The sequence below is a fragment of the Pan troglodytes genome, chromosome 18, assembly GCF_028858775.2.
Source record: "Pan troglodytes isolate AG18354 chromosome 18, NHGRI_mPanTro3-v2.0_pri, whole genome shotgun sequence".
Lineage (NCBI taxonomy): Eukaryota > Metazoa > Chordata > Mammalia > Primates > Hominidae > Pan > Pan troglodytes.
In genome coordinates, this window is record NC_072416.2 from 9,108,764 (window position 1) to 9,132,102 (window position 23,339).

At 38.6% G+C, this 23,339-nt stretch overlaps 1 protein-coding gene across 14 annotated transcripts in view; it reads left to right on the forward strand.

Moving 5' to 3' along the window:
* The window catches only part of RBFOX1 (RNA binding fox-1 homolog 1), a 2,477,231-nt gene that overhangs the window by 1,223,211 nt on the left and 1,230,681 nt on the right, over positions 1-23,339 (forward strand). The gene's annotated exons all lie outside the window — the stretch shown is intronic.

A 23,339-nucleotide genomic window follows, 5' to 3' on the forward strand; every position in this document is an offset into this window, starting at 1 on the left:
ACACCTAAGAAAGAAAATCACTTTAGAACTGATCAGTCACTGACCTCTACATCTCATCTCAAAGATTTTCTTTTAATTACCCTATATCTCATGCTTCTGATATCTTTAAAGATTAATGAGGCATCCATATATCCAAACAATATAGATATATGGAATATAGAAAATACCAATGTCTTTAGAGTCAATACTTAAAAAATCTTGCTCTTGCCGGGCACAGTGGCTCATGACTGTAATCCCAGCACTTTGGGAGGCTGAGGTGGGCGGATCACCTGAGATCGGGAGTTTGAGACCAGCCTGGCCAACATGGAGAAACTGAGAAACCCTGTCTCTACATAAGATACAAAATTAGCTGGATGTGGTGGCGAATGCCTGTAATCCCAGCTACTTGGGAGGCTAAGGCAGGAGAATAGCTTGAACCTGGGAGGCGGAGGTTGTGGTGAGCTGAGATTGTGCCATTGCACTCCAGCCTGGGCAACAAGAGTGAAACTCCATCTCAAAAAAAAAAAAAAAAAAAAAATTCTTGCTCTTTCTCATGAATAGCTGCCCAATATTCTGTAATGTAGGTTATATTAGATTGCTTGGGGCTGCCATAATACAGCATTGCAGACTTGGCAGCTTAAGTAACAGAAGTTTATTTTCTCATAGTTCTGGAGGCTGGACATCCAAGATTAAGGTGTCAGCAGGATTGGTTCCATTGGTTCTCTCTCCTTGGCTTGTACGTGGCCATCTTTTCCCTGTGTTTTTCCCTGTGTGTGTGACTGTGTCCTAATCTCTTCTTGTAAGAACACTGGTCATAGTGGACAACCTATAGGATGAGAGAAAATTTTTGCAATCTATCCGTCTGACAAAGGTCTAATATCCAGAATCTACAAGGAACTTAAGGAAATTTACAAGAAAAAAACAGCCCATAGAAAACTGGGCAAAGGCTATGAACAGACACTTCTCAAAAAAAAAAAAAACATACATGCGGCCAAACAAACGTATGAGAAAAAGCTCAACATCAGCGATCATTAGAGAGATGCAAATCGAAACCACAATGAGATACCATGTCACACCAGTCAGAATGGCGATTATTAAAAAGTTAAGAAACAACAGATGCTGGTGAGGTTGTAGATAAATAGGAACACTTTTACACTGTTAGTGGGAATGTAAATTCATTCAACCATTGTGGAAGACAGTGTGGTGATTCCTTAAAGGTTTAGAACCAGAAATACCATTTGCTGCAGCAATCCCATTACTGGGTATATATCCAAAGGAATATAAATCATTCTATTATAAAGATACATGCACGTATATGTTAATAGAAGCACTATTCAGAATAGCAAAAAAAAAAAAAAAATGGAATCAACCTAAATGCCCATCAATGATAGACTGGATAAAGAAAATGTGGTACATGTACACCATGGAATACTATGCAGCCATAAAAAGGACTGAGATCATGTCCTTTGCAAGGTCATGGATGAAACTGGAAGCCATTATCCTTAGCAAACTAAAGCAAGAACAGAAAACCAAACACTGCATGCTCTCACTTATAAGTGGGAGCTGAACAATGAGAACAGATAGACACAGGGAGGGGAACAACACTCACTAGAGCCTGCTGGGAGAGGGTGGGGGGAAGAAAGCATTAGGGAAAAGAACGAATGCATGCTGGGCTTAGTACCTAGGTGATGGGGCTGATAGGTGCAGCAGCCCATCATGGCACGCATTTACCTATGTAGTGCATCCACACATCCTGCACATGTATCCCAGAACTTAAAAAAATTAATTAAATTTTAAAAAAAGAACACTGGTCATAGTGGATTAGAGCCTACCCTTATGGATTCCTTTTAACTTAATTAACTCGTTAAAGACCTTATCTCCAAATAAGGGCACATTCTGAGGTTTGAGGGATTAAGACTTCAACATATGAATTTTGAGGTCTACTATCAGCCCATGACTTAGGTGTATGTAATTTATTTAACTATATTCCCATCCATGATCTTTCAGGCTAATTTTACTTGTTTTGTATTTCTTCACATTAAACAATGTCATATCAACTAATCCAACCATAATACTTGTGTGGCTGGATAAAACAGAAATGTTTTATTGTGATGTGGAATTTTAACTTTGTCTTTTTTGTTCAAACTAAGAATGGCTTATGTCTCCCCATAGGGATAACATGATTTTGTTTTGACAGAAATCTTTAATGGAAGATTATTTTTTTTCTCAGTGGCAATCTGCAGATTAGTGGGATAATTTTAGGTGAACTGAAGAGAATGGAGGGCTGTTCTGTTTAAGCTATCTTTGTGCTTATGCAGGGACAGTAATATCATCCAATAAAAGGACATATGCAATTATATCAGCTTTGTGGTAATTATATGGACATTTTCATTGTTCAGTACATTTAATTATGCTTTGTTAAACAGCCCGTATTAGCTTTTGGTGGGGCAAGCTTTGACTGGATTAATGCGAGGGGCTTGTATGTTGAATGTTTCACACGATGCATCTTTCTGGAAGGAAAGAGCAAACAAAAATTAAGAAAAAGGGTCACGATTACCTTTCCCTTATTTTTCCTTTTCAACAACATTTTTAATGGACAGTTCTAGAGACAATTTCATCCTTTATAAAATCCTTATATTAGTCATTTGAAAGAAAAGCAACTAATATATGGTTTTGGAAGCATTAACCCAACACAGAAGTCTTTAGAGTTAATGTGTGGCCTCCTCCCCATCTACCTTCACAGTCCTCCAGTCTCACTCTGGGAGGGGCAGAATTTCCATTGACAGCCTGGTGCATGCTCTTCTGTATTGTCCCCTTTGCTGATACAATTATCCATGTGCATGCTTATGCTTTTTAAAGGGTGGCCTCATACTCCACCTTTTATTCAGCAACTTGCCTTTTTTGCAAGGCATGGTTATTGTCCACACATGCCAATTAATAAAAATCTACTTACTCCTTTTACATAGCTGCATAGTATTCCATAGTATGGATGCATCACTATTTGTTCAGCCATCCTTCCACTGATGTTCTTTAGATTAATTCTTCGTTGGATTTGTTTATTTTTTTCTTCTGCCAAAATAAGCATTGCTATAAGAAACATTAGGCATGTATTTCTTTCATTTTGGTACTTTCTGTTGGCTAAAATTCTCTGAAATGAAATAATTAGTAAAAGCTCACCAATTTTTTAATTTCAACAAATATTACCATGTTTTTACCCCCCACCCCCCCACACACACACAAAATTGGAGCAATTTGAAGTCTTCCCGATGCTATAAACTACCTGAACAACACTGGATGTTAGCAATCTTTTAAAAAGTATTGAGTATACACATGGCACATTGTTGCTTTAATTTTCATGTTCTTGACTACTAATTATACACAAAATCTTTCCTCTTATAGGAATTATTTAGGTACAATATTTGTTCATTTTCAATTAGTTTATCTTTTTCTTGTTAATCTACAAATTCTTCGTATCTTGAAGCTGTTCACCTTATCTTGTGAAACTTGTTATAAACACATGCTATGATTCACCTTTTGAGTTTATCTACAAGATCCTAGTCCACTTAAAAGTACTTTGTGATCACTTTTATTAATAACTTAAGGAGCTATCCTTCCCCTATTCAACTTTTATATAAACAGCCTCTTGTAATACTTTATAGTTTTTTGCTTTATCTTTAGGTGTTTAAATTTACCTGGAATTTACTTTTGCAAAGCTAAGTATGAAATCTAACATGCATTATTTTTCCTGTAAAGGGTAGTCAGATGGCCTAACGACAACATTAATTCCATATTCCACCCTTTCTGTTAACTCGTATGTGTGCATATACTCACACACATCACAATTTCTGAACTCTATTAACTCAGGTCAACTATTTATTTACTGTTGTGTATTAAAGAGTTTTGCCTACTAATATAGTTTAGCCTTGGCAGGATGCTATGAGATGACATAGTAATGATAAGAATTCCTTACTTTAAAAGTTGGGCAGGTAACATTTGGGGTCAGAAGCTTTTTGAACTGATGAAATAGTTAGATTTGGTGGGGGGTCGGGGCGGAGTGTAAGTGGCAGAAATCTGACCCAAGCTGATGCAAGCAAAAAGGGAGAGTATTGACTTTCAGACAGGAAAACCAGGGGTTGCTCTAAGCTTACTGAATTCAGAAGCTCAACCAATGTCATGAGCACTGGTCTCGTTCACCATGTCATTGAGCTCTCTTACAGCCATGTTTAGCTTGGCTCCACCATTATAAAGCAGAAAGATGCTTACTAACCGCCCCAAGTTTCATCTTATTCCCTGAACAGTACCAGCAAAGAACACTGAATCACGTGCCCATCACTAAACAATCCCCACTGTTAGAAGGAGGTGAGTTCCTCACTGGCTAGACTAGCTCTCGCGCCCACCATGACCTAGGAGGTGTAATCAATCCTGCAGGAACCACCCAGCTTGATGGTTTATCCTCCCAGAGAGGAGGAGAGCCACCAAGAAAAAATCCAATGCTGTTACCAGAAAGAGAGGCTGACCATTTGATAGGCTAAAACTAGTGAATTTCACTGTTCCTGATTAATGTGAATCAAATTTTCATGTTAGTTCCGAAAATTTTATCCCACTGGGATGAAGGCAACTTTTTCATCGAAATGTGGGCCACGTTTAATTCCTGCATGTAAATGTTGGTATCCAGAGAAAAACAAATTACGATAACAATGAGATGCGATCTTTACAACTTGAATTGGCAAAGATTAACAAGTTGCTAATAGCCATTTTGGTACTACTGTGAGTAAAAAAAAAAAAAAATCATATATTAATGGTTGGAGTGCAAACTGGAATAATCTTTGAAGAGCTGCTTTTATGAAAAGATATACAGCTTTTATCAGCAATGCTTTTTTAATGAATTAACTCCATAGCAAAAATATTTTCAATTGGTTTGAAAATAGCTACGCCAATACACAAAAGTATGCTTGTGAAAGTCTTGGATGACAACAACAACAAGCGTTGTTTGTAATAACGAAGTCCTACCCTGATCTAATGCATACTAGTAGTGAGCTGATTATAAAATTGCTGTCTAGTTATGCATTTGCCTGACATTTGAAGAAAGGACAATTATACCTTTTAAATTAATACCATTGTTTAAATGTAAAGAAAACAGCTACTTAATGAAGATTTAGCCCTAACATCGCTGCTATAGTTAATTCTTCGCAATGATTCACCCTAGAGTGGTCAGGTCACCTCTCTTGCACTTTGATTACACCTTCCATATGGATTACGGATCATATGCAAAACATTTAATTACTGAGCTACAGCATTAGTCACTTGGCTGAATGTATTTCACCTTTTCTCCTTCCTGCAATGTTTAAGCCAAGTTAACTGATAGCAGTGCGTTAAAAACAGGTAGTACTATACAACAGTAGGAGAATATAGCCTCCAGCACAGAGATCCCGGGGGCAATTCTGGAGCTATCATTTATTAGCTCTGTTGCCCTCGGGCAAATCACTTACTGGCTCAGGTGAGTCTGTATCTTCTTTTGTAACATGGTCATAATAAACACAGTTTCTCATATCTAGCCTGATTATCGTGAATTGTCCACACAGTATATATAAGCCCTGAAGCCCTGGACACAAATGTGTAAACATTGTTCTTATGGAACTGCTGATTATTATTATTAATGTCCATTTTCTTGTTTCTGTGCGATCAGGTTTTTACCCATGCAAAGTGGTTGTCTAAGACTATATAGATGTGTAGAGAGAGGCAGAGTAGGTTATTTGGAAAAAGAAAGTGGTGGAGTGAGGTTTTGTTGTTGTTATTGTTGTTAATTATTTTATTTCATAGGGAGAAGGAGGGCACTCTCCGTGTACCTTCGTAAAGAATAGTACATACTCTTTATTTTGACAGTGTAGGGTAAACCTGTAAGAGTCAAGAAAATAACAGATTTGATACTACCCTTTAGTGGCTATCTTGCATGTTAATGTATATCCTTTCATTTCTGTCTGAGTTCAGCAGTTAGACTCAGCTCGTGGGTTCCTACAGCTCAATCTCTAAAATCTACTTAAGAAGTAAAATGGTGCTAAGTTTACCTGCACTTTTAGTGTACATTCAGACCAGAGTCTTCTCAGTTATAGATGTATAGGGCCGTGTGTGTGTGTGTGTGTGTGTGTGTGTTTATGTCCTTAAATTAAGCACTATTGGAGCATGGCCCTGCATTTTTGTTTCTGTATTGCCTGTGGTCATTTTTGTGCTAAAAGGGAAGAATTGAGGAGTTGCAACAGAGACCATGTGGTCCAAAATATTTACTATATGGCCCTTTGCAGGACAAATAAATGCTTTCTAACTGTTGATTTAGGCTACAGTTTACTTTAAGTCACTGTTACATCAATGAAAAACTTGGAAACTAAATACATTTGTGTGTTTGTGTGTGTGTGTGTGTGTGTTCTTTAAACTTTTAAGCTAATCCTTAGTTTAACCAAAAAGAAAGACTGGGTGTGGTGGCTCATGCCTGTAATCCTAGCATATTGGGAGGCTGAGGTGGGTGGATCACTTGAGGTCACGAGTTTGAGACCAACCTGGTCAACATGGTGAAACCCCATCTCTACTAAAAATATGAAAATTAGCCGTGTGTGGTGGTGGGCACCTGTAATCCCAGCTACTTGGGAGGCTGAGGCAGAAGAATCACTTGAACCCGGGAGGCGGAGGTTGCAAGTGAGCTGAGGTTGCACCAGTGCACTCCAGCCTGGGCGACAGATTAAAACTCTATCTCAAAAAAACAAACAAAAAAAGGATTAAGGATTAAAAAAAATTGAAATCATCCATGGTTATAATATTCTTGAGTGCATCTTAACATCATTGGTTTGTTTTTCAAATATTGTTAAATGCTTACTATATTCCAGTTATGGTGCTAGGTACTTTCCCATATGTTATTTAGTTTTAGAATCCTCTCAGCCACCACCTGAAGTAGTTGCTATTAAACCCATTTTAGAGGTGAGGAAACAGATGTTCAGGAGGATTTAAATAACTTGCCACGTTTCTTGAAACTTCCCAGAGCCAGAATTCAACCTTAGATATGTATGAATTCAATCTGATGCTTGCTGGGTTAAGACCATTGGAGACACCCTCTCTCCTCTGTCCTTTTGACAATTCCGTCGGCAGAATATCACAGGAATGGCAAATAGAGGGATAAAGAATGTATGTGACATGCACCCAAAGAGTCTCCAGGCCCCTTTTCATCCTTTCAATCATGTTTCTAAGGTATTTTGAACTAGGCGAGGCTCTCTTAGTTTGAATAATAGCATGCTGTTCAATGTGGACATTAATAGTCAGAATCTGGTAGTGCAGCTACAGAAGAAGCAAAGAAAAAAATGAAATCCTCTCATTGATTTCTAGTCAGAGAGGTGCAGAAACCCTAAGAGTCCTTATGTGAGAATAAGTGTTTTCTCTCTGTGTCAATCTTAATATAACTAAATGCAGCAGATTTAATCCTTTCTATAATTTAATAATTTGTATTAATTACACTTAATGAAATATAAATTAATTACATTTAATGAAATATAATAAAGTTTATTTAATATATTAATTACGTGTAATGTAACATAATGGGATTTTATTTAATATACTAACTACATTTAATGTAATATAATAAAATTTACTTAATATATGAATTACAGTTAGTGTAATATAATAAAGTTTACTTAATATATTAGTTACAGTTAATGTAATATAAAGTTTACTTAATATATTAATTGCAGTTAATGTAATATAATAAAGTTTTCTTAATATATTAATTACAGTTAATGTAATATAAAGTTTACTTAATCCATATTTAATAAATTGAATTCAATTAATATGTATTATGTGGGTTAACTTACATACAGTGTTGTAACAACACCAAGACCTTAGTTTACATTAAAATAGTGCTTTTTTTTAGTATTGTTATTTTAATAATTATTTATGTTACTGTTAAATAAGTTGACATATATTTATGTCCAGGCAAGGTGACTTTATAGTAGCTGGGATTTCCAAAGTGCCATATTTATATCCCCTAGATGTATACTATGCTGAGACAGGAGTTCTTAGCTGTAGAATAAATAGAGCTGGTTTTGTAGAACATTAATTTTGCTCAAAGCTTTTGGAGGAAAAATGTTGTTTCCTATTAAAAGGAAACAAATATACAGGAAATAGACAGCTAATGTGCATGCAGTTTTTTAAGAGAAAGCCCGAGACTGCAGTCATCCTGTGTGATATGCCACTGGGCTCTTCCATCTATGGCTCTGGAACCTCTAAGGGTAAGGATTAGACCTCATCTGCCATTAGCTAGCGGTACTTAAGTGGGAAATTTTGCAAAGCGGTAAATTATAACACTACTCAAAAGTGGTTTCTATTTTTGTAATATTATGATGTAAAGTTACTGAGTTTGATAATGCAATCTACATCCCTTTGTTGAAACTGTAGAATATGGCCAATAAAGGGTTAATGGGAAAATCCCGGAATCTGCTTTCTTTTTAACGTTTCTAATGGTCATCTTAGCACCAGAGCCTCTTTGAGAGTTAAGAGAAAGGAATTACCAGAGAAAGAGAGTCTGTGTCTCCTGGGAGATGGAGGGTTTGGGGGAATACGGAGTGGGGATGGTGATTTTTCTCTGCACAGAAATACTTTCTTGAAGTCAGCCCTTTACTGTGCAATGTGGGATAGAATTCTAACACCTCCAGTATAATGGCAGGAGGAGGAATGGTTAGGAACATTGGAGAGCTATTTGGCCTATGTCTCTTTGTTATGAAGGGCCCACAGTTTACGTTTTTGACTTTTTCACCAAATAAAGGCTTATAGCAGGTTACCCAGATATGTTGGCAGAATGGCAAGGCTACATTCATCATAGAACCTTAAGCTTGTGCCCCACTGCTGGGCCATACTGCCTGTCAGGCCCAAATTAATATCTTTTATAAGCCCCGCAACGATGTTGTAAAGAATACAATTATAGCTTAGGACATTGCCATCTGTGGTGGGACATTTCAAACAGAATTAAGTCTAGAGATTATGAGTGACGCATCATTGTCACTCAAACTGAAATTGGTATAGCACCTTCTGTTTTATTCAACATTCTAAAGGGAAATTATTCTGCCACAAAAATTCTCATCTGTTAAGTAGCCCTTAAATGACTTTTTTTTTTTTGCCTTTGCAAAAACAAATAAAACCATTTTATTTGTGTGTGCGTTAAACATTGAAATGTTGAGCCTAGATTTTTAAATGTGTCGTGATTTTTGCTTCTCTTGCTCAGTCCTCTTTTCTACTTCTTTCTGCCTTTTTTATTTCTAATTTTATTTTATTATTTTTTAATCTTTTATTTTAAGTTCAGTGGTACATATGCAGGTTTGTAACATAGGTAAACTTGTGTCATGGGGGTTCATTGTACAGATTATTTCGTCACCCAGGTATTAAGCCTAGTACCTACCCACTAGTTATTTTTCCTCATCCTCTCCCTCCTTCCACCCTCCACCCTCAGATAGGGCCCATTGTGTGTTGTTTCCCTACCTTTTCTTAGGAACCAGAAGCCCCAGGCATTGGAAGTGGTCAAGGCATTTTTTTCTTTGACCCCTGGGAAGGTCTTTTCTTAGTACACAAGCAACAAGAACTTCAGACAGAGAGTATATGATGCTGCATTACAACCTGAACCAATGGAGTTCTGTCAAAAGAATATTGAAGAGATCCTGGTAGAAAAGAAAATAGAGTCAAGAAAAAAGAAAGTGCAGAGTAAAATATAGAGAAGTAGAGGGAAAATAATGTGATGCTGCCAATCCTAATAAGAGTACTGAAATTGCTGCCTCTCACAAGCCAGTGACTTTCTCAAGTTACAACCAAGGTGTGGGATTCAAATGATCCCACTGACAATCCGTCTGGAAAGTCTCCAGTTGAAGCCTACCCTATCATTTCTTTAAGAGACCCGCACAGACAAGTTTTCTCCAGGTCTGAGCTGGATTTCCCTCGTTGGTTGAGCACCAGATGAGGAATTGGCCTGATTTTAAGGGCCACGTGCACTATGCGAAAAAGAGTTAGCTTTGAAAACAAGACAAATACGGGGTGAGATGAGATGCAAATGCTCGGAGGTATGTCAGCACTCAAGAGCAAATGCATGTTCACATCTCCTGTGTTAGGCTTGCTCACTGCTTTGATAGCCGGTGGAATCACTGGCAACGTTCACATTTTTTCCTCCTCCTGTTTTCTTACCTCCTCATGTTTTAGTTGAATGCATGTAACTTGAGTAAGATTAAAAAGTGATTCTCAGAATCAGAACTTTGAGCTTCCTGCAAAAGGAATATTTAAGCATCTCTGTATCCCAGAATGCCATCTTATCTCACGGGCTCACTAAGTGGGAGTTAGGAATCCTACAGTTCCCTTCAAGACCTATAGGGCAGTAGATTTGAACCTTACAATCCTATATTGTATTTCATGTTGACCAATCTGTAAGCAGGTAAAGAACTGCCATCTTACTGGTGATAAAGGGTTTATGATGTTAACTGACCTCGCATTCTAGACAACAAAGTAATCCAGTGTCCTATTCAAACTTAATTCATAGTTATCAAACACTCATTAAGTATCTACTTTGTGCCTGATAGACATTTCTTTAACCAGAATGCTTTGCCACTGTATCCTCATTCATTTAAAATAGAGTATATAGAAACCGGATTTAGATACTGCCTCTAGTTGAAATTCCTGCATCCAGGTAGGGCTGGCTGTTTGTCTTAGAGAATATGTCCCTTTATGTCCTGTCTGGATAGGTGGAAGGTGGGTATGTTTAACAAGTAACATTTGATCCAGGCATTTACAGTAACAGTTTGTTATTGCTGGAATTTGACCATCTCAATTCATTTTAGTAGCTGTAAACTAGTCATGGATATTAAATGTGTGATTATACTGATATATGAAAGCTTACTGATGGCACAGTTTTATCATCAGTGCCTTTATTCAAATGAGTTTTAAAAGTTGATTAGCAACTGCATTCTCCCATGTTGGCTTGGACATGAATAGTGCAAATATATCAGTCTTTCTATTCTTCCAAGATGACCTTCAGCTCTCTATGTGCATGAATTCCAGTTGGCCTTTAGCCACTCCTCCAAGTACAACACATATCTATCCAGTTGCCTCTTGTGTAACTCTTTCTGGAGCTTCCATAGCCCCTACCCAACTTGATGTGGTCAAAATGAGCCTCTTATCTTTCCCAGGTATTTGTCTGATGCCCCTGAACCCGGTCATCGATACCACCATTTAGTCAATAACTTGTAACAGTCTTGTCAATTCTATTTATCAAATATTTATCAAATCCTCTTTTCCATTATATCCTTACTGCTGTGTCTTTGTGCAAACCCTCATCATCTTTTAGGCTAAGATACAATAAAATAATCTTCCAGAGGCTCTTCCTGCTTCCAGTGTTCCTTTCTGCACACATGAGGGTAGCCTTCCTAGCACTGACTGTTCCATTTTCTTATAGAGGAATTAAATCTAAATTTCTTGGCATGACACATGGGCCCCTTTATCCTCTTACCTGTGCCCCCTTTCCCTGCCTGGTCTTCAGACATCAACCCTTTCCATCAGTTCACCCAGTCACATCTCTGCACCTTTGCATAAGCTGTTTCCTATGGTTTGAATGCCTTTCTCCCCTGACTATTGAACAAACTGCTATGCATCCTTGGAGATCCAACTCAAGCATCATCACCTTTTGAATTCTCTGAAAGATGCCCTTTGCCTTTAGTTAGAACAAGAGGCATCCTCTACCAAGTAGATGCATAGCACAATTTATTCCATTCTGTCATCTAGTACAATAATTATACTACTAGTTTCTATTATAATACTTGTTTGTTATTTTCCTTCTCCAGTAAACGTATTCTACTTTGCATTCTCCAGGCCTAAAAGAGTTCTGGAATGCAATGGGCATTCATGTAAGTAATGTTAAAAGAATGACTCCATCAATTATATTTCTGTGACATTCTCAGGTAGGAAGATATCTTTATGCTTACAATTGGAAAAAAAAAAAAAAAACCTCTAGTGGCAGAGAATTTGTATTTCTGTTAGCTCTCAGTGTTGGGATTGTATTTCTGACAGGCTGGCCCACCAGCTATGCTTCATGAAAGACCATGAGCCACAGGGAAGAGGTTTATTCATCTCAGCATTGGGGTATTTTGCTTTTCTTCAAGGCAAAGGGATCTGGAGACTCCTTTGCAGGCTGGCCATGTCTTGTGCAATCCCAGCTGTGTCTGGAGATTCTAGCAGGGATGCGGAGTGTGGTTGGGACTTCACAGGAAGTCGACTTGCATCAGAAGCACATAGGGGAAGGGAAGGGAAATAGAATGAAGGAAGAAAGCTTTCAGCAGCCAAGGCAACAACTTCCCCCGTCTCTGTCTGGCTCTGGGGCCAAACAGACTCCTGATTTCTCTTTATCTCCTTGTCTCTCCACCTCTATTCCTCTGAGTTCTTTTCCCATCACCCCCCATTCTTTCTCTATATACTCTTTCGCTGACTAGTCATCAGACTCTACTGACAAATTTACCTGATCTTCCCAGCCTAGCCCTTGAACTTAACCATTCCATCCACTTCTCAATTCCACATTTCTTGGAGAGAATCTGATTTGACCAGGTAGGGGCATGTGTCTAACCCAGGTCCCTGGACAAGGGACCGATGAAGGCTGGGCTGTGACAGAAGCAGTTTCTCTAAGAAACCCTGCAGCGTTAGGGAGAAATGATTGGTATCTCTATGGTACACGTGGTGGAGATGGTGGCTGCACATCCCAAGAGCCATCCCTAGAAGATGGCTTCCTTCCCATCCTGTAAACCCTGAGTCAGGGATGCCCCCAAGCGTGTGAGATGTTGACCTATTTCTGCACTTGGCCCAAGTCAAATCCAGTCATTGCTATTGGGGGTCTTGTTGCATCCTGTTGTTTCCTTTGGGAGGTGACATACTGCTGACATCTGTGGAGTGAAGGGATTTGGGGAAAGTGTGAGTCATCATCTCTCTGATGACGTTTTATTCTCTTATTCTCCAAACTCTGCCCAGCTTCTTTCTTTTTTCTTTCTTTCTTTTTTTTTTTTTTTTCAATGGAATCTCACTTTGTTGCCCAGGCTGGACTGCAGTGGTGCAATCTTGGCTCACTGCAACCTCCGCCTCCCGGTTCAAGTGATTCTCCTGTCTCAGCCTCCTGAGTAGTTGGGATTACAGGCGTGCGCCACCATGCCCAGCTATTTTTTTGTGTTTTTAGTAGAGATGGGGTTTTACCGTGTTGTCCAGGCTGGTCTCGAACTCCCAACCTTATTTGATCCACCCACCTCGGCCTCCCAAAGTGCTGGGATTATAGGCATAAACCACTGTGCCCGGCCCAGTTTCTTATTTAGGAACCTCAAGGAAGAAATGTTGTAAGGAAGACAGCATGATCATATAGGGATATCTCCAAGTGAAACTCTTCCACCTTTACAAGATGTATGCTGGTATAACAGACAGGAACACCCATGATTACCTATGTACCTCTCCCTATGTACCCCTAGTCTTCTGCCCGGGGACCCCAGGATGCCCTGCAACACATGGAAATAAAATTTCCCTCCTGACTCTTGGCTCTCACAGCTCTTATCCTGAATCTTTTTTTTTCTAGCCCTGCCTACTTATCTATTTTGTTTTCTGGTGATTAGTGAACATGGATCACCCTCCGAGGCTTTTTGTTGGCAGGGTACATGTCTGTCTCATTTTTGTAGTTCTGTAGTACAAATCAGACAGCAAGTGCTCAATTAATCCTTGAACGAAACAAAAGAAAGGAGTCAGTTCATGCAATAATGGATGCTGACAACCCTAGCATCTTATCGAAGGTATTTATCTCCACTGACTTACCCCCATTTCATCACAAGGCTATTTCCCACGCAACAGTTGCAAAAATCTGTCATCTTCTTGTTTCTTATCTGTCTCCCTCACTAGAATATAAGCTACATGAGGGCTCTTGTTTTGTTAATCCTGTTGACAAAAACCATAGCTTCTGTTATTTTTATTTGGTTGGTCTTTATTTCTGCAATAAAGACCAACCAAATAAAAATAAACAGAGGCTATTTATTCAGAGCTTGCTATAGCAAGGAGTCAGCCATCCTCGCTTGCATTTTGCCAGAAACTCAAAGGCAGGCAGAGGAGTAGGAAAATTTTATAGTAGAAAAATAAAGGGACAGCTTCAGATATGGCCTGGCTAGAGGCTGTTTGCGTGGGGAAGCTGCAGATGGGCTAAGTAGAAAGGGGTGTTCCTTGTGATTGGTTAAGGTGCACACTTGGCTTTCTCTGATTGGTCCGAAGTTGGAGGTGTGGACAAAAATTAGGAAAGCTGTCAGTTACGAATCTAGTCCTGATTGTTTCTGAGCCGGTGGATTTTTGTTTGGCTTCCTGGACCAGTTACTAGAGATAGTAATCTGACTTCCTTGAATCGTGACTTGTGGATAGCAGGCTGGCTTCCTGTAGACAATAAGCTGGTTTCCTGGGCTGGTTGCTGCAAACTGTGGGTCAGATTTCTCTTTTTCTATATGGTCTTGCCAGTGTCCATTTGTGTATGCAGTCTATTCTTGATGGGAGGGAAAATTAAAAAGGAAGGAAAGAAGGGAGGGAAAAGGATGGGGACATCATAGTACTATTATCCAGTTTTTATTATCCAGATTCTATTTCGAACACTTTAATCCCATTTCGATGTGAGGGAATAGTAATTCATCCCAGAGCGGACATGGCGTCTGTTTTCAGGACCCTTTAATCATATCCCATGGTCCAAAGCTATAACACAGTGAAGAGGAAAAAGACTCTTTTCCTGTCAATCGCCCAAACGGGAGCCAAAGGCTTTTGAGGAGGCACTTAAAGAATTTTCACTTTGCAATTGTGCAGAAGCTGTTGTTCAGGTAATTTAACATTGATTTTAGTTTAAAAGGCAATTAAGACAAAATGGGCAGCCACTAGCCACTTATGTTAAATAAGCTTAGATTTAAATTGCTCCTCATCACCACCTTTGTTTTGTATGTCTGGGCTGTTCTATGCTAATTTAGCATGGGATGGTGTGGTGCCCCAAGTGGGGCAGGTGGATAGGCGAGGGAACCCAGCCAGGGAAACGGTTATTGAAAGAGAAAGAAGTTGGCCAAAAATTGTTCTCAGTGGTAAGATGAGTTCCCTTTCATACTGCTGCTGGGAATATGGATTCATGTAAGCTTCTAGAATTCTGGTTCCTTAGATCTAAAAACTTAAATATGGTGTCCACTTTTTTGACTCATCGGTTTCACTTTTAGGTATTTACCCTGAGATAAGGTACAGAGAAAAATCTCATAACATCAGGGACTGATGTTCATTGCAGTGTTGTTTAACATAAAGAGAAACTGTGTATCATTAGAGTGGAATACATAAACTGACCTTGTAAATTTTTTGTCCTTACAGCAGAAAATGTTCATGATACATTGCAAAGTGCAAAAGATGAAGGCAGCTTATACAGTAACATCCCAATTGTGTGCTTATAATGTTTTAGTTATATATGCAATAGAAAATGTCTGAAGTGGATAGACTTCCAACAAAATAGTACTTGGAGCTCTCTTTGGGTGGTAAAATAATGTTAGCTTTTCTGGTGCTTTTTGAAATTTCATAAACTTTCCACAATAAACACTCATAGGTTTTATAATTATAAAACACATTGAAAACAATGTTTGTTGTAATGCTATTAGAAGAATATTCCTGTCAGCAGTGTGCTTGATTCCTGCCATCTCAAGGATGAGGCTATATGTGCATGCTAAATTATAAGGAGATGGAACGGATATTCGGTTGCACTAATTCTGTTTCTTGCTTAAAGGAAGTCTGCTACACTTCAGGAATGAGGGTCATTCATCTGGTCTTTGTTTAAATTTGTAAGGTGAACCATTCTGTAGACAATGCTTTGAAAATATGCCCAGGTGATTCATGCATTTGTCTATTAGAAAACGTGGTCACTTACCAGCAACCAATATAGAGCTAATGGGATTCATTTAGAAATGTAACCACAAGTCCACTATAAATCATATGTTCTCCTATCTCAATATGCTTCATTAAGCTCACCTTTCTTAATGTAACTGGATTATTAGGTGTCAGGACAAAGAAAATCAGTAGGTCCTAGTGTTCTAATCCTGCAAACTTTCAATGTGGTTGCTATGTAATTTTATTTTTTTAGGTGTAGCTTGCTGTGTGCTTTTCTACAGGAAAATATCTTCAAACTGGTAAAGAAGCAATATTACTGTATTGTGAGGCATATTTCAGTAGGTCATTACCATAACTTCTAGCAGAAAGGATAATCTACGTCGCATTTTACTTCAAGGATAAGATTGATTTTTGTAAAAATCTTTAGTGCATTGAGGCTTAATGTCTTTTTTCCCCCTATGAAGAAGCAATTAGATGCTGGAGTTTTCCAGAAATGTTAGGTGGGCATAAACCAAACCTTGATGCTTTTCTTTTTGAAGGTTTTATCATCCAGCGTTTGAAGAGAACAGGCAGTTCCCAGGTGAAAAAAAATGTTATTGGTACAATGTCAGTCATCGATACTCACATGGCCAGGGACTCCACGCTTTTCTTATATTTACATCTGTTTGAAAAATAGAGAAATACAGGAAATGACAAAGAAGAAAATAATAAGCACCTATAATCTCACTAGCAAATACTACCCACTTTGTATGATTTCTTCCAGGGGTGTGTGTCTACAAATATCCGTAGAGACATACACATACACTTTAAAAAAATAGTAAATACACATCTTTTACACTTAAAGCGAGACCTATAGATGTACAGGCACACCTTGGAGATACTGTAGGTTCAGTTACAAACCACTGCAATACAGTAAATATCATAATAGAGGGAGTCACACTATTTTTTGTTTCCCAGCGCATATAAAAGCTGTGCTTTTGTACCATACTGTAATCTATTAAGTGTGCAATAGCATTGTATCTAAAAAACGACGTGCATACCTTAATTTAAAAAGACTTTATTGCTAAAATAAAAATGCCAACAATCATCTGAGCCTTTAATGAGTTCTAATCTTTTTGCTGGTGGAGGGTCTTGCCTCGGTGTTGATGGCTTTGTACTGGTCAGGGTGGTAGTTGTGGTAGTTGCTGAAGGTTGGGGTGACTGTGGCAATCTCTTAAAATGAGGAAACAGTGAAGTTTGTCACATGGATTGATTCTTCCTTTCATGAAATACTTCTCTGCAGTACCTGATGCTATTTGACAGCATTTTACCTAACGTAGAACTTCTTTCAGAATTGGAGTCAATCCTCTCAAACTTTGCTACTGCTTAATCAACTAAGTGTATGTAATATTCTACATTCTTTGTTGTCATTGCAACAAGGATCATAGTATCTTTACTAGATGTAGATTCCATCTCAAGGAACCACTTTTTCTGCTGATCCATAAGAAGCAACTCCTCATCTGTTAAAGTTTTATCACGAGATTGCAGCAAGGTAGTTGCCTCCTCAGGCTCCACTTGTAATTCTAGTTCTTTAGCTATTTTCTCCACATTTCCAGGTTCTTCCTCCACTGAAGTCTTGAACCCTTCAAAATCATTCTTGAGAGTTGGAATCAACTTATTCCAAACTCCTGTTAATGTTGCTATTTTGACCTCCTTCCATGAATCTTGAATGTTCTTAATGGCATCTCAAAAGCGAATATTTTTTAGAATATTTCAGTGTACTTTGCCCAGAACCATCAGAAGAATCCGTGTTTATGGCAGCTATAACCTTATGAGATATATTTCCTAAATAATAAGACTGGAAATCAAAATTATTCCTTGATCCATTGGCTGCAGGAACCTATATTGCATTAACAGGCACGAACAGAACACTTATGTCCTTGTGCTTCTCCATCAGAGCTTTCCGGTGACCAGATGTGTTGTCAATGAGCAGTAATATTTTTAAAGGAATCCTTTTTTCTGAATAGTAGGTCTTAATAGTGGGCTTAAAATATTCAGCAAACCATGCTATAAACAGATGTCCTGTTTCATTTCTAGAGCATAGGCAGAGTAGATGTAGAGTTATTCTTAAGGGCCCTAGGAGATTCAAAATGGTAAATGAGCCTTGCTTTCAATTTAAAGTTACCAGCTGTATTAGCCCCTAATAAGAGCGTCAGCTTGTCCTTTGAAGCTTTAAAGCCAGGTGTTGACTTCTTTCTATGAAAATTATAGATACCATCTTCTTCCAAGAGAAGACTGTTTTGTCTACACTGAAAATCTGTCATTTAGTGTAGCCACCTTCGTCAGTGATCTTAGCTAGATTTTCAGGGTAAGTTGCTGCAGCTTCTCCATCAGCACTTGCCATTTCACCTTCCGCTTGCATGTTGCAGATACTCCTCCTTGCCTTCAACCTCATGAACCAACCTCTGCTAGCTTCACACTTTTTTTTTGTCAGTTTTCCCACCTCTCTCTACCTCCATAGAATTCAAGAGGATTAAAGTCTTGATCTGGATTAGGCTTTGGCTTAAGAGAATGTTGTGGCTGGTTTGATCTTCCATCTAAAACACTAATACTCCACACCAGCAACAAGGCTCTTTTACTTATTAGTAGTGTGTTCAAGGGAGTAGCACTTTTACTTTCCTTTAATAACTTTTTCATCACATTCACAACTTGGCTAGTTGGTGCAGGAGGCCTAGCTTTTAGCCTGTCCCAGCTTTTTTTTTTTTTTTTTTTTTTTGAGACGGAGTCTCTTGCTGTCACCTGGGCTGGAGTGCAGTGGCGTGATCTCAGCTTACTGCAACCTCCGCCTCCCAGGTTCAAGCGATTCTCCTGCCTCAGCCTCCCAAGTAGCTGGGATTACAGGTACCTGCCACTACACCCAGCTAATATATATATATATAATTTTATATATATATATATACACAAATATATATATATATATATATATATATATATTTGTATTTTTAGTAGAGACAGGGTTTCACCATGTTGGCGAGGCTCTTCTCGAACTCCTGACCTTGTGATTCACTTGCCTTGGCCTCCGAAAATGCTGGGATTACAGGCGCTGTCCCAACTTTAAAAGTGTCTTCGTCATGAAGCTTAATCATTTCTAGCTTTTGATTTAAAGTGAGAGGTGTGTGACTCTTCCTTTCACCTGAACACTTAGAGGCTATTGTAAGGTTATTCATTGGTCTAATTTCAAGATTGTTGTACCTTAAGGAATGGGAAGGCCAAGGAGAGGGAGCAAGCAGGGGGAATGGCCTGTCAGTGGAACAGTCAGAACAGACACAGTCTTTATCAATTAAGTGTGCCATCTTATATGGGCACAGTTTTTGGCACCCCAAAACAATTATAATAGTACCATCAAAGATTGCTCATCACAGATCACAGTAACAGATCTAGCAATAATGAAAAGGTTTGATATATTGTGAGAATTACCCAAATGTGATACAAAAACATAAAGTGAGCACTTGCTACTGAAAAAAAGTGGCACCAATATACTTGCTGAGCACAAGGTTGCCACAAAACTTCAATTTGTACAAAATGCAATATCTGCAAAGCATGATAAAGTGAAAGACAATAAAATGAGGTATGCCTGTGTGTGTGTGTGTTTGTGTGTATGTGTGTATACAAGTTTAAAAGTTTCATGCTGTATTAGTCTGTTCTAACACTGCTATAAAGACATACCTGAGACTGCGTAGTTTATAAAGAAGAGAAGTTTAATTGACTCACAGTTCTGGAGGCCTCAGGAAACTTTCAATTATGGCGGAAGAGGAAGTAGACACATCTTACGTGGCGGCAGGTGAGAGAGAGCCAGAAAGATCAGGGAACTGCCTTATAAAACCATCAGATCTCAGGACACTAAGGCAGGCAGATCTCTTGAGGACAGGAGTTCAAGGCCAGCCTGGCCAACATGGTGAAACCCTGTCTCTACTAAAAATACAAAATTTAGCCCGGCATGGTGGCACACACCTGTAGTCCCAGCTACTCGGGAGGCTGAGGCAGGAAAATCACTTAAATCTGGGAAGCAGAGGTTGCAGTGGGCTGAGATCATGCCACTGTACTCTACCCTGGGTGATAGAACGAGATTCTGTCTCAAAAAAGAAAAAGAAAAGAAAAGCATGAAACCATCAGATCTCATGAGAACTCACCCACTATCATGAGAACAGCATGGAGGAAACTGCCCCCATGATACAATCACCTCCCACCTGGTTTCTCCCCTTGACACATGGGAATTATGGCCTCTTACAGAAAAAAGTTCACCAATCACCAGTCTAGGCCAGGCACGGTGGCTCATGCCTGTAATCCCAGCACTTTGGGAGGCCGAGGCAGGTGGATCATTTGAGGTCAGGAGCTTGAGACCAGCCTGACCAACATGGTGAAACCCCATCTCTACTAAAAATACAAAAAATTAGTTGGGCATGGTGGAGGGTACCTATGATCTCAGCTACTCGGGAGGCTGAGGCACAAGAATTGCTTAAACCCAGGGGCAGAGGTTGCAGTGAGCTGAGATCGTGCCACTGCCCTCCAGGCTGGGAGACAGAGCAAGACTCCATCTCGAAAAAAAAAAAAAAAATCACTGGTCTAGAAAAATGGGACTCAAATTCACAATAGTGTCATCTCTAGGAAAAGAGGGAGGAGACTAGTTTTTACCTGAGGTTGAGAGCTCCTTTTCTTCTTTTAGGAGAACACTTATGTACTGGCTTTATGCTTTTAAAAGTGATACACATGTACACACATATAACATATAGAATATATATACATACACACTTTTCACTTAAAACAAGTTATATGTATACATGTTATATGCATGTAAAGGGCCAGAGAGTAAACATTTTAGACTTCCTGGGCCACTTGGTCTCTCACAGACACTAAACTCTGCATTTGTAGATGAAGGCAGTCATAGCAACCCATAAACAAATGGGCATAGCTATGTTTCAATAAAACCTCATTCATGGATGCTGAAATTTGAATTTCCTGCATTTTTTATGCATCACGAAATATTATTCTTCTTTTGACTTTTAAAAACTATTTAAAGTATCAAAACCATTTTTAACTAGCAGGCTGTACAGAAACAGAGAATGGCTGAGTTTGATTCTTGGACTGTAGTTGGCTATCTTCTGTTTTGGACTGTTCCCAGTACATTCACAAATATTTATATATCTACGGAAAACCTATAATATTATATTAGTGCATTCTCTTTCAGAAATGGTGTCATAAGTGTGGAAGTCATTTAAAACTTGTATTTTTATCTCAGCAATTTATTTTTGCTGAGAAATATTTGTATATATATTTGTACCTTATAGTGTGTATTTTTATTTCTGTTCCTACATATTCATGTCTATATAGCAATGGAGGTATTCATATGTGGCTTTATTTGATTCTTTTCAGTGCTATATGGTATTCCATCATATGATATGCCGTATTTTTAATGCTAGATGGGTATTTAGTCTGTTGCCTCCCCCCACAACCCCATCCTGTATCACAGGCAATAGCAATTATATCCAAACATATCCACAAACGTATCTTGTGCATGTTTTTTAGGACAGACATTAGAAGTAGAGCTGTTTGATAATAGGGTATGCACATTTTCCATTTTAATAGGTACTAGTAAATCAGCTTCCAGAGAGACAATATCAGTTTACAGTGCTCATGGGAGACTCTACTGCCATTCTTGGTTTGGGAGGTTGCATCCCTTCCTGTTTTACTTATGGGGTGGGAGCAAGAAAACAACCTTCTCTCTGTATCATCTTGCCTTGTAGTTACAGCTGTAAATGTGGGCCTTCATGTCCCTTTGGGTGGCTGCAGACATGGTTTTAACTGTTTGCTGTGCCCCTTGCACATGAGAATAGCAATTTATATCAATAACCAGGTCTGGCAACATTTGCCAAGGTTGTCACACTCTGTGATTAAATGGCCACATGTGCTGAGAACTCGAGGACAATGGGGTTGTAATTAGGGCTTGCTGTCTCTCCATCGGCCACCCGCACCATGCGTCCCTTCCTATAACCTTGCTTTTGTGAACTGATTTGTGAATCAAATTATTCCACTGGGGATGCCAGTGTGTGCTGGGTTAATAATAATACTCTATATTTGTGAATCTCTGTAATTGTACAGGGTTCTGGATAAGCGAAAGTCTAAACCCCTTTTTGCCATTTTACCTGGTGCTGTTGGAGAATGTGTCAGGGGATCATACAAGATAACATTAGAAGTTAACTTTAAAAATAGTAGGGAGTGGAGCATGTTCTTCATGGCATCATTATTGTGAAATAAGGTTTTACTTTATGGTTATCTCAGCATCCGTTAAATGCCACTGACCCTGTAAGAAAGGCAGGCAGAGAGAACACAAATAGAATTTTGTTAACTCTGCAAGGAGAAAGTTAAACACTGTGTTAATATCATATTTAAAACACTCTTAATGCACAGAAGAAAAAAAAAATCCCTCCTCGTTTTGTTCCTGGTATGACAAAGATGGATGATGGTTACATAAGGAATTGGCATGTTAAAAAAAGACACACTTGAAATATTGCCTCTAGATATGAAGTTGTAACAAATGTGAAAATATTTGAAAGATTTATTAGCATTTTAATATTTGCTTACCAATGCATAAAATCCTAATCAGTTGTATACAAGTTGTATACTTTAACTCAAATAAAGTATCCAAGAAGGACACAGGCAGGAAGCCAATGAATATTTCACTCATTGTTGATCAAATATAGGAGGGATATATGTATATTAAATTTTATTTCCCATTTAGATCCTTCCTGTTTAAAGAAGTGCTTGAGGTAGCAAAGCCATCTTAGTGCATACAGCTTGCAGTTCTAACTGTGAAGAGAAAGGAAAAAGAACAAATTAGTTTTTCTACATCCGAGAGTCATTTCCCCAGCCAATCAATTTTTTGGTCCCTACCAAAATCAGCACTTAAGCTGAAGATAGCTAGAACCTGTGTAACTCATTCCTATTAACAACAGCAACAAAAAAAGTGAAATAGATCTATGAGGACTTCTTGGGAAAATAACAGGAAAATTACTTTGATGATATTATTATTCAAGGGTACACATATTTAAAAGGTGATCTCTAAATTTCAACAGAGACGACAGTTGTTTTCCTCCTAAAAGCAGGCTGAAACCTCTGCGCATTCTCATTTAGTACGTAACGTGGAAAAAGAGTTGAGATCCTAAAGCTTCGCTCCTAAATAAAGTGCAGCTGCTTCTCGGAGATGAAATAGGATGAAAGCCTAGCAGTTTGGGGCGGGAGGCGAGATTGGGGGCGCGGTGCTGGGGTCTTCGATGTTTTACTAGTATTTCTAGGTGAAGCAGCATATTGGAAGTCATAAATACTGTCCCGTGGACATTTTGAATAATGCAGGAGTAGCGTAAGTAATTGGGAGTGCTTATATCCGCCTTTAGACATTTGATTGCTCGTGAGTT